This window comes from Chlorocebus sabaeus, unplaced genomic scaffold, assembly GCF_047675955.1.
Source record: "Chlorocebus sabaeus isolate Y175 unplaced genomic scaffold, mChlSab1.0.hap1 unalloc_scaffold_601, whole genome shotgun sequence".
NCBI classification, from domain to species: Eukaryota; Metazoa; Chordata; class Mammalia; order Primates; family Cercopithecidae; genus Chlorocebus; species Chlorocebus sabaeus.
Window position 1 is genome coordinate 89,587 of NW_027327928.1, and position 9,204 is coordinate 98,790.

The following is a 9,204-nucleotide window of genomic DNA, read 5'->3' on the forward strand; positions in this document are numbered from 1 at the left end:
TGAGGATTTTGCCAGAATCTCCCAATCATAAGGAATGAGTCTATATCCATGAGCAATGGAATCTAATAATGTTCTCATGTAAGGAGAGTTGGGTCCATACTGTTTTACTCCCTCTTTTATTTCTTTTAGCATTTTTATAGAAAAAGACTTATATCTGGCTCCAGCTACAGGAAGCTCTCCCTCTTGGGCCCCTTCTCCAGGTGGTCTTGCTTCTAATATTACTGGGAATTGCCACGCCTCAATATCTCCTTGTTTTTTTGCCTCATCAATAATTTTATGTAACGCACTACCCTGTGTACTAGGCGGTGCTGTAGGATTAAGTCTCATGGTGGGCGGCTGAGGATATGGCGCCCTGCCCTGTGGCACTGGAAATGTTCCTGGCTGTCCATACGGATTTTCTGGGGGCAGCCGATACTGCAGTTTGGCTGGCGGCCAGTATTGATAGGCTACTGGCGGCTGGGTCTTATCTTCTACCGGCTGATATTGTGGACACTGCATTTGGATTGGCATTGCCATGACAGAGACTCTATCTTTTTCTATTTGATCTTCTTTTGGATTTTGTACTTGTTTAACCTGCATTTGAGGTTGTAAAGTTACAGGCATCTGAGCTGCTGGAAGAGGAGTTGGCCATCGTGGTTTAGACTCTGATGGCTCTGCTAATTCTGGATCTTTTTCTTCTCATTTTAACGTTTCAGGATATACTACCTCCTGTAGTTGATTATTGTCAACATTTTGCGTTGACCGAGCCATTACCGGCTCTGATACACATTTACAGTGTGAACTTCCTTTTTCTTTCCGGGATTCTATCCCTGCCTCTTTTTCACAATCTACTGCACAGCTTTTAGGGACATCAGAAATTGGAACGCTATCTTCTTCTGTTTGAAATGGTTCTAAAGCTACTTTAATAATGATCCAATCATTCCATACTGTGAGCGGAATGTTTTTACCTTCCCTACTTGCTTGTTTTAATTCTTTGCCAATTTTTTCCCAATCTTTTAGATCTAAAGTTCCCCGTTCCAGAAACCATGGACAAAACTACTCTATTGTTTGAAATAGCGTAATTAGATTTTTGGTAGAGACTTTAACTCTCCCTCTCTTTAAGAGAATTTTAATAAAGCTGCGATAAGAGGCATGTTTACTTTTAGTTTGCCCCATTGTTACCCTAGGTTCTTCTGAGGGCACAAGCTTACCGCAAGGCTGACTGTAGACGTACTCGGGAGTCTCTCGTTGACTTGTCCTCAATGACCACGCTCCAGCGTACCTTCACCTTAGAGAAAAGCTTCCACGTTGGGCACCAGATGAAGGGGTGGCCTGCCCCTCCACACCTGTGGGTGTTTCTCGTTAGGTGGAATGAGAGACTTGAGAAAAGAAATAAGACACAGAGACAAAGTATAGAGAAAGAAAAGCGGGGGCCCAGGGGACCGGGCGCTCAGCTTACAGAGGACCCACGCCGGCACCGGTCTCTGAGTTCCCTTAGTATTTATTGATAATTATCTTTACCATCTTAAAGATAAGGGAGTGGCAGGACAATAGGATCATTGTAGGGAGGAAATCGGCAGTAAGACATATGAACAAAAATCTCTGTGACATGAATAAGTTGAAAGGAAAATGCTGTGCCTTGAGATGCATAGGCAAACATCTCCATAAACCTTGTAGCATTATTGTTTCAGTCTATCACATGGGGAGAAACCTTGGACAATGCCTAGCTTTCCTAGGCAGAGGTCCCTGCGACGTTTGGCTGTGTAGGTGTCCCTGGGTAGTTGAAATTAAGAGAATGGTGATGACTTTTAACCAGCAAGCTGCCTTCAGGCACTTGTTTAACAAAGACACACCCTGCACAGCCCAAAATCCATTCAACCTTGAGTCACCGCAGCACATGTCTCTTGCAAGGACAAGGTTGGGGGTAGGGTCACAGATTAACAGTATCTCAAATACAGAACAAAATGGAGTCTCTTATGTCTACTTCTTTCTATATAGACACAGTAACAGGCTGATCTCTCTTTCTTTTCCCCACAGTTCTTGATGCGAATGAGAGGTGCATTCCCTTGTAAAATCCCTGAGAATTAATAGGAGGATGTGAGCCTTAGAAGAGAAGTTGCTTTTCTAGATGATCACGTAGGTATGATGCTGAGCACTAGACAAAGATGTTGATTGAAGCGATTTAAAAAAATTTTGTCAGAGTTCAGATTTTACACCAATATTTAGAAAATCAGCAAAAGAACTTGGAGGAATGTTCTCAGGCATCCAGTTCAGCCCCCTGCGCACATTGTCATAAAATCCGAGTGTGTGTACAGGGAGACGCATTCCTTTCTGTTCTCATCACAGGTCCTTCCCTGGCTCTGCACCTACCTGTCATGCGCGTCCATGTGAAGAGACCACCAAACAGGCTTTGTGTGAGCAATAAAGCTTTTTAATCACCTGGGTGCAGGCGGGCTGAGTCCAAAAAAGAGAGTCAGCGAAGGGAGATAAGGGTGGGGCGGTTTTATAGGTTTTGGGTAGGTAAAGGAAAATTACAGTCAAAGGGGGGTTGTTCTTTGGTGGGCAGGAGTGGGGGTCACAAGATGCTCAGTGTGGGAGCTTTTTGAGCCAGGATGAGCCAGGAAAAGGAATTTCACAAGATAATATAATCGCTTAAGGAAAGGACCAGTCATTTTCACTTATTTTGTGGTGGAATGTCATCAGTTAAGGTGGGACAGGGCATTTGCACTTCTTTTGTGATTCTTCAGTTACTTCAGGCCATCTAGGCATATAAGTGCAAGTCACAGGGGATGCGATGGCTTGGCTTGGGCTCAGAAGCATGACATTGCCGTCTTCCCGACCTTCCCTACCTTTTCCCTCCTGTGCGGTTCTCTCACAAAGTGAATGGCCTCAGCCACAGCTTCTCTGCAGCTGCATCAGACTGTGTCGACAGGAGTGGTGGCTCCTGCAGGGCCTGCTGTCCCCACTGAGCCCAGTCTTGCTTGCCGCTGCAACCTGGTCACCATTTTGCACCGAAAGTATGTAATTCTACGGAATGAGAGCCAACATGCTGGGAATGGAGGTGTCTTTATCACGGTGCTCTGCATACTTTAATCTTGGGTGGAAAGTATGGAAAAGTATGTGATACCTGTGGTTTGATGTCAGAAGGATGTTGTGAACTTGACGTGGACTGAGGATGTTCAGGTGCAACGGGCACCCCGGGTTCATTAAATGAGCCTCCTCCATCTCCCTGCCAGGCATCCACAAGTGTATGGCCACATCTTATGTGTTATCCTTATCTAGAGTGCGCCTTGTCGTCATGCTTAAAGTTACATGATGATATTCTTCCTCATAGAGTAGGTCCCAAACCGCATTCAACACAGAAATGTACTCTTGCTGTTCTACATAGAAAGTGCTTTCATATACCAAGTGGGAGAGCAGTCCTAAAATCTGGGCTGGAATCACAGAAGGAAGGCTTTGGGAAGCAACAGATTCCCTAGTCCAAAGCTGGTTTTTGATGAACCTAGAAACAGGACCAAGAGAAGTGAATTTGCCTAAGGCCCTGACAGTGTCTCACGGTAGCATTTGAACGTAGCAGTTTCTTGACCTATTTCTTTAAATGATTAGTCATGCTTCCTCTGATTCCTATATAAACTTATTCCTCATCCATTCTTTTGTTTCAGTGAATTATTGCAGTGCTACCACGTAACAGTATTTGAGTCAAAATGTGGCAGTGTTTATCCCTTTCCAAGGTTTTTAGTTGCACAGTTTGTCAAAGTTGTGCTAACAGTTTCTTGTTGGTTGCAAGGTGTCCTTTCAGAAGCCAATTGTGTGGTGTATTTACATTGCTTGTTGGAGGTAGCTTGGTTAGAACCTACTTCGAGTGGCTGGCGTGGGCCTGTGGCTGATACCCCACATGCTTCCTTGGGGTCATTTTTGAGTCACTTTCGGTAGTTTGTGTCCTTCTAGGAGTTTGGCTGTTGTGTCTAGATGGTCTGGTTTGTTGGTGTACAATTGTTCGTAGTGTTTTCATGGAATCCTTTTATTTCTGTCAGGTCGGCAATAATGTTTCCTCTTTCATTTCTGATTTTAGAAACTTGGGTTTTTAATGTTTTATTTCTTCATTTTTATTAGAGATGGGGTCTCATCATGTTCCCCCAGGCTGGTCTTGAATGCTGGCCCCAGCGATCCTTCCACCTCAGCCTCACAAAGTGCTGGGATGACAGGCGTGAGCCATGGTGCTCAGTCTCTGATTTTAGTCATTTGTGTCCCGTCTTTCTTTTCTTGGTCAGTCTAGTGAAAGATTTGTCAGTTGTGTTATTTTCAAAAAACCCACCTTCGGTTCTGTTGATTATCTCTTTTGTTTTTCCATTCTCTGTATTTTTACTTCCCATTTCCACTCTCACGTTTATTATTTTCTTCCTTTTATTCACTTTGGGTTTAGTTCTTTTTCTAGTTTCTCAAGGTGGAAGGTTAGGTTTTTGATTTGAGATTTTTCTTCTTTCTTTGAATGTAGACATTTACAGTTATAAATTTCCCTTTCAGCACTGCCTTAGCTGCATCTTGGAATTTTTGATACGTTGTGCTATTTTTTATTTTTAAAGACAGAGTTTTGCTCTATTGCCCAGGCTGGGGTGCAGTGGTGCCATCTTAGCTCACTGCAACTTCTACTCAAGTTCGAGCCATTCTCATACCTCAGCCTCCCGAGTAGCTAGAATTACAGATGTGCACCACCCCACCCGGCTAATTTTTGTATTTTTTTTTTAATTTATTTATTATTATTAAACTTCAAGTTGTAGGGTACATGTGCACAACGTGCAGGTTTGCTACATATGTATACTTGTGCCATGTTGGTGTGCTGCACCCATCAACTCGTCATTTACATCAGGTATAACTCCCAATGCAATCCCTCCCCCCTCCCCCCTCCCCATGATAGGCCCCGGTGTGTGAGGTTCCCCTTCCCGAGTCCAAGTGATCTCATTGTTCAGTTCCCACCTACGAGTGAGAACATGCGGTGTTTGGTTTTCTGTTCTTGTGATAGTTTGCTAAGAATGATGGTTTCCAGCTGCATCCATGTCCCTACAAAGGACACAAACTCATCCTTTTTTATGGCTGCATAGTATTCCATGGTGTATATGTGCCACATTTTCTTAATCCAATCTGTCACTGATGGACATTTGGGTTGATTCCAAGTCTTTGCTATTGTGAATAGTGCTGCAATAAACATACGTGTGCATGTGTCCTTATAGCAGCATAATTTATAATCCTTTGGGTATATACCCAGTAATGGGATGGCTGGGTCATATGGTACATCTAGTTCTAGATCCTTGAGGAATCGCCATACTGTTTTCCATAATGGTTGAACTAGTTTACAATCCCACCAACAATGTAAAAGTGTTCCTATTTCTCCACATCCTCTCCAGCACCTGTTGTTTCCTGACTTTTGAATGATCGCCATTCTAACTGGTGTGAGATGGTATCTCATTGTGGTTTTGGTTTGCATTTCTCTGATGGCCAGTGATGATGAGCATTTTTTCATGTGTCTGTTGGCTGTATGAATGTCTTCTTTTGAGAAATGTCTGTTCATATCCTTTGCCCACTTTTGGATGGGGTTGTTTGTTTTTTTCTTGTAAATTTGTTTGAGTTCTTTGTAGGTTCTGGATATTAGCCCTTTGTCAGATGAGTAGATTGCAAAAATTTTCTCCCATTCTGTAGGTTGCCTGCTCACTCTGATGGTAGTTTCTTTTGCTGTGCAGAAGCTCTTTAGTTTGATGAGATCCCATTTGTCAATTTTGGCTTTTGCTGCCGTTGCTTTTGGTGTTTTAGACATGAAGTCTTTGCCCATGCCTATGTCCTGAATGGTACTACCTAGGTTTTCCTCTAGGATTTTTATGGTATTAGGTCTAACATTTAAGTCTCTAATCCATCTTGAATTAATTTTCGTATAAGGAGTAAGGAAAGGATCCAGTTTCAGCTTTCTACTTATGGCTAGCCAGTTTTCCCAGCACCATTTATTAAATAGGGAATCCTTTCCCCATTTCTTGTTTCTCTCAGGTTTGTCAAAGATCAGATGGCTGTAGATGTGTGGTATTATTTCTGAGGACTCTGTTCTGTTCCATTGGTCTATATCTCTGTTTTGGTACCAGTACCATGCTGTTTTGGTTACTGTAGCCTTGTAGTATAGTTTGAAGTCAGGTAGCGTGATGCCTCCAGCTTTGTTCTTTTGACTTAGGATTGTCTTGGAGATGCGGGCTCTTTTTTGGTTCCATATGAACTTTAAAGCAGTTTTTTCCAATTCTGTGAAGAAGCTCATTGGTAGCTTGATGGGGATGGCATTGAATCTATAAATTACCTTGGGCAGTATGGCCATTTTCACGATATTGATTCTTCCTATCCATGAGCATGGTATGTTCTTCCATTTGTTTGTGTCCTCTTTGATTTCACTGAGCAGTGGTTTGTAGTTCTCCTTGAAGAGGTCCTTTACATCCCTTGTAAGTTGGATTCCTAGGTATTTTATTCTCTTTGAAGCAATTGTGAATGGAAGTTCATTCCTGATTTGGCTCTCTGTTTGACTGTCACTGGTGTATAAGAATGCTTGTGATTTTTGCACATTAATTTTGTATCCTGAGACTTTGCTGAAGTTGCTGATCAGCTTAAGGAGATTTTGGGCTGAGACAATGGGGTTTTCTAAATATACAATCATGTCGTCTGCAAACAGGGACAATTTGACTTCTTCTTTTCCTAACTGAATCCCCTTGATTTCTTTCTCTTGCCTGATTGCCCTAGCCAGAACTTCCAACACTATGTTGAATAGGAGTGGTGAGAGAGGGCATCCCTCTCTTGTGCCAGTTTTCAAAGGGAATGTTTCCAGTTTTTGCCCATTCAGTATGATATTGGCTGTGGGTTTGTCATAAATAGTTCTTATTATTTTGAGGTACGTTCCATCAATACTGAATTTATTGAGCGTTTTTAGCATGAAGGGCTGTTGAATTTTGTCAAAAGCCTTTTCTGCATCTATTGAGATAATGATGTGGTTCTTGTCTTTGGTTCTGTTTATATGCTGGATTATGTTTATTGATTTGCGAATGTTGAACCAGCCTTGCATCCCAGGGATGAAGCCCACTTGATCATGGTGGATAAGCTTTTTGATGTGCTGCTGAATCCGGTTTGCCAGTATTTTATTGAGGATTTTTGCATTGATGTTCATCAGGGATATTGGTCTAAAATTCTCTTTTTTTGTTGTGTCTCTGCCAGGCTTTGGTATCAGGATGATGTTGGCCTCATAAAATGAGTTAGGGAGGATTCCCTCTTTTTCTATTGATTGGAATAGTTTCAGAAGGAATGGTACCAGCTCCTCCTTGTACCTCTGGTAGAATTCAGCTGTGAATCCATCTGGTCCTGGACTCTTTTTGGTTGGTAGGCTATTAATTATTGCCTCAATTTCAGAGCCTACTATTGGTCTATTCAGGGATTCAACTTCTTCCTGGTTTAGTCTTGTAAGAGTATAAGTGTCCAGGAAATTATCCATTTCTTCTAGATTTTCCAGTTTATTTGCGTAGAGGTGTTTATAGTATTCTCTGATGGTAGTTTGTATTTCTGTGGGGTCAGTGGTGATATCCCCTTTATCATTTTTAATTGCGTCGATTTGATTCTTCTCTCTTTTCTTCTTTATTAGTCTTGCTAGTGGTCTGTCAATTTTGTTGATCTTTTCAAAAAACCAACTCCTGGATTCATTGATTTTTTGGAGGGTTTTTTGTGTCTCTATCTCCTTCAGTTCTGCTCTGATCTTATTTCTTATTTCTTGCCTTCTGCTAGCTTTCGAATGTGTTTGCTCTTGCTTCTCTAGTTCTTTTAATTGTGATGTTAGAGTGTCAATTTTAGATCTTTCCTGCTTTCTCTTGTGGGCATTTAGTGCTATAAATTTCCCTCTACACACTGCTTTAAATGTGTCCCAGAGATTCTGGTATGTTGTATCTTTGTTCTCATTGGTTTCAAAGAACATCTTTATTTCTGCCTTCATTTCGTTATGTACCCAGTAGTCATTCAGGAGCAGGTTGTTCAGTTTCCATGTAGTTGAGCGGTTTTGATTGAGTTTCTTAGTCCTGAGTTCTAATTTGATTGCACTGTGGTCTGAGAGACAGTTTGTTATAATTTCTGTTCTTGTACATTTGCTGAGGAGTGCTTTACTTCCGATTACGTGGTCAATTTTGGAGTAAGTACGATGTGGTGCTGAGAAGAATGTATATTCTGTTGATTTGGGGTGGAGAGTTCTATAGATGTCTATTAGGTCTGCTTGCTGCAGAGATGAGTTCAATTCCTGGATATCCTTGTTAACTTTCTGTCTCGTTGATCTGTCTAATGTTGACAGTGGAGTGTTGAAGTCTCTCATTATTATTGTATGGGAGTCTAAGTCTCTTTGTAAGTCTCTAAGGACTTGCTTTATGAATCTGGGTGCTCCTGTATTGGGTGCATATATATTTAGGATAGTTAGCTCTTCCTGTTGAATTGATCCCTTTACCATTATGTAATGGCCTTCTTTGTCTCTTTTGATCTTTGATGGTTTAAAGTCTGTTTTATCAGAGACTAGTATTGCAACCCCCGCTTTTTTGTGTTCTCCATTTGCTTGGTAAATCTTCCTCCATCCCTTTATTTTGAGCCTATGTATGTCTCTGCGTGTGAGATGGGTCTCCTGAATACAGCAGACTGATGGGTCTTGACTCTTTATCCAGTTTGCCAGTCTGTGTCTTTTAATTGGAGCATTTAGTCCATTTACATTTAAGGTTAAGATTGTTATGTGTGAACTTGATCCTGCCATTATGATATTAACTGGTTATTTTGCTCGTTAGTTGATGCAGTTTCTTCCTAGCCTTGATGGTCTTTACATTTTGGCATGTTTTTGCAATGGCTGGTACCGGTTGTTCCTTTCCATGTTTAGTGCTTCCTTCAGGGTCTCTTGTAAGGCAGGCCTAGTGGTGACAAAATCTCTAAGCATTTGCTTATCTGTAAAGGATTTTATTTCTCCTTCACTTATGAAACTTAGTTTGGCTGGATATAAAATTCTGGGTTTAAAATTCTTTTCTTTAAGAATGTTGAATATTGGCCCCCACTCTCTTCTGGCTTGGAGAGTTTCTGCCGAGAGATCTGCTGTTAGTCTGATGGGCTTCCCTTTGTGGGTAACCCGACCTTTCTCTCTGGCTGCCCTTAAGATTTTTTCCTTCATTTCAACTTTGGTGAATCTGGCAATTA